Source organism: Gavialis gangeticus, unplaced genomic scaffold (assembly GCF_001723915.1).
Source record: "Gavialis gangeticus isolate Ggan-Ray unplaced genomic scaffold, GavGan_comp1, whole genome shotgun sequence".
Lineage (NCBI taxonomy): Eukaryota > Metazoa > Chordata > Crocodylia > Gavialidae > Gavialis > Gavialis gangeticus.
In genome coordinates, this window is record NW_017729003.1 from 5046024 (window position 1) to 5049494 (window position 3471).

Genomic DNA, 3471 nt, shown 5'->3' on the forward strand with positions numbered 1-3471 from the left:
CTTTTAGCATATCTGACGACTGAAAGTTTCCATTGTCACATAGGAAAATAAAGAGATTTTCTGCCAACATCTAGAACATTTCTGTTGGTGTTTATCTGATATGGCAATAATGGAGGCTGCAGTAATGTACTGAAGGCAACAAAATAGCTTTTGTTCCTTTGTGCAGGGTAACTTGACCCAAAGTTAAATAACCTTCAATGAAATTGGTTCTCAGGCCTAGAGGATGACTCACTACTCAAGAAAGAACACCGAGTCACAGCAGTGAATTCAATGGTATGTGAACACATTTGTTTTGCTGTGTGGTCATGTAGATTAACTTTTAAAATTGTATATTAAGTATACATCTCTAAACTACTTGAAATAATTCATGAATGCAGCTGCTGACCTAAGTTGAGGTCTGTACACCTTTACCTCTGGCTGAGTGCAGAAAGAAGAATAGGAACCATACATTATTGTGCTCTCCTTTCACTCCTCCAGGCAAGACTTTTGCATTACCCAGCAACAAATATCAGTCAGCCTCTTTTAAGTTTGAGTATATATTTGGTTTTTATTAATAAACTCCCTGCCAACACAAGGATGCATGACTGTTAATACTACTATAAATCCCTTTGTGAAAGGTGTATTACACACTACTATTATGCCCCTATTTTTATTATTTTTAAAAGCAGTTCTATGCTCTACTTGATCTTATGATACTGTCAGCCAGCCTGGTTTCCCTGCCTGCAGTATAGGAAAAATGATTATCAGTATGACCTAATCACCCCTTGCTGGTTCAATGCCTCAGTCTGTTTGCTCTGCTCCAAAAACTCTGATTCTGCTTATGGTGCTTTTCATTGCTCTTGCTAACCATCTCTACAGCTGCACAAATGCAGGTGTGTGTGTGCGTGTGTGTGTGTCAAGCACACACAATTTCTTATAGAGTTTATGCTGCCATGGCTAGGCTGTGGTCTAGACAATCTGGGAAAGTGACGTACTGCTGCAACATTATTTTACTATTTTCTCTGCTGTTGCTTATAACACACGTTGAACTCATTCACTAGAGGAAGCAACATTTAATTTACTTAAGTGATAGGCTCTGTTGCCTACTGAAGAGCAAAATCCACAAAGTATAAAGGTACAAGTCTTCCGCCCTCTTAATAGTATAGGCCACTGTGGCAGACATCAGAAGATCCCATCAGAATAGTACTTTACCAAGCAATGGCAAATTACTAATCGGTCTAGAAAGCCTTTTCTCCTCCTTCCATCATGTCCTTGCTGAATACAGTTTAGGCAATTTACTCCTGTTATTGTTAGTTTTTCCAAATCCCAAGTTCTCACAATAACACCTCTACCGACAGTTACTAACTGAACATAAATATTACCCTATTCAATCATCAGATGCCAACCTTTAGAATAATAGTTTTATTAAGCTTATTATTCTAGCCTACTCTTAATATAAGAATTTTTATCCAATTAACCAAAAAAATCTTGTTTTCTGCCTCCATTGTACTTTAATTCATACCATGTGGAAGAGCATTTGAGCAGATTTGGCACACTATTTTCTTGAATTCCAGATATCTCTACCAGTTGTGTAGCAGCAGAAGCTCATTGACAATTGCAGTTCATAATTAATTTAACCTATTTTTATTTATCTTCAGTGACCAGATGATAAAAATAGGGCATAATTTTGTAAGTCTGATTTGAAATGAAGATGATTTAAAACTTGTCTTTAAAATCTTGTTTTATTAAATGATTTAAAACCATGTAATACATTTAAAACTTGCATGTAGAACAATTACTCTAAAGCTATTGGGGACAGGACATATTGCATGCATCCCCACAAGCAGGAACATGCGCTTCCCTGGGGACAAACAGCAGTGGCACAATGTATGCTGCTGCTACTTGTCCCTGGGGAATGCCCATGCCACGTGCATCCTGGTGCACGGCATGTTACCCCGGGTGGGGTAGGTGAGACTGGGGTCAGCAACTGTGCTGGCCCCCGCAGCCTTACCTGGAGCTTTGGGGACTGCAGCCAGGGCAATCCTGCAGCAAGGAGCCTGGTTGGCAGCCAGAATGTGGCTCTGGCTGGCCAGGGTCCAATTTTGGGCCATGTGCACTGCTGCAATGTAAGCTACCCAACATTTTTTTTTTTTTTTAAACGTGGGGTTTTTTTGAACCCAGGATTTCCTGGGGTCCAAAAATTCCCATGCTGGAAATAAGCAGTGTGGGGAATGCCTGCATATGCAGCATATGCAGTGTGTGCTACCGCAGATGGGTCTGTGGTGGTGCACACTGCAGATCTACATTCATCTAGACATGCCCATTGAGGCCAACCTGATTAAAAATTAAAGACATAAAATAACTTTTATAAAAGGAAAAAAAAACCCCCACTAATCTAATTTGTCATTAGTTCAGAACTAGCAAAAACATTATTTATAAACAAACACCCTGGTCATTAAAGATATGAGTCAGTACAATATAATAATTATAAGAACTTAAAACTATAATTAATAGTCTCTCTCAAAGAACATTGCAGTAAAAAATAAATATACTGTCAGTATAATGCTCATTTAGCCTTTAAAGTATAATTACAACAGCCCAGCAAAATACATCAACATGATTCAAAGCTAGTTATTAAATCTATCCAGCTTTGTTTGACTCAACCGTCAGCTGGAAGAGATAGTACTAGTCCTAAGCTTAGTTATGAGGGAAAAATCTCAGTATCAATTTCAGTCTAACAAAGGTCTTCATTTAGGATAAACAAACAACATATACAGCTATAAAACTGAGAGTCATTTTATTTCCACTGTGAAGTTCAAGAATATTTTTCTTTATCAGGCTAAACTCAGTCTGTACGACACAGACATCTTATCCTTTCAACACCGTTGACCTATCTACTAATTCTCACATTTTACATTCACTTGGGATGCACTGGGAGAAGTTAAACATTTTATGCACAAAAGGTTAGCTTATAAAAAACATGAATATGGTTAATTCATGAAATTTAACACCCACTGTTTGTTTAAAAAAAACCGAAAACATCCCTGCAGAAAACCTGAACCGCAGGGAAGATGAAACATAGTAAGAATCACATTAAACCTAAATTTGTCTCTTACCTCATCTGTCTTATATTTGAACATTTTGATTTATGTTCCATGTTGTTCTCCAATCCATAGAAAAGTTGTTTTTAGTGCTTTTTTCCCATGCTGGGATGAAGAAAGAATAAAAAAAGTTAAGTACTTTTCTGCACAGAACAGAATATAAGAGAATAGCACAAACACCAGTATAACCAATAAAGTAGGCCTAAATGTAACACTACATTGAAGAAAGAATGACATAGAATTGTGTGTTAAAAGGGATGTAAAAATGCAGGCTTTGCAAAATATTATTAGCGTCAGTCAATTTAGAGTAGCTTATATATTGGTAATATTTTCCAGGACTAACTTTCCAGGGTCTAATTGTGGAAGTGATGCATGCTACTCCAAAAAACAA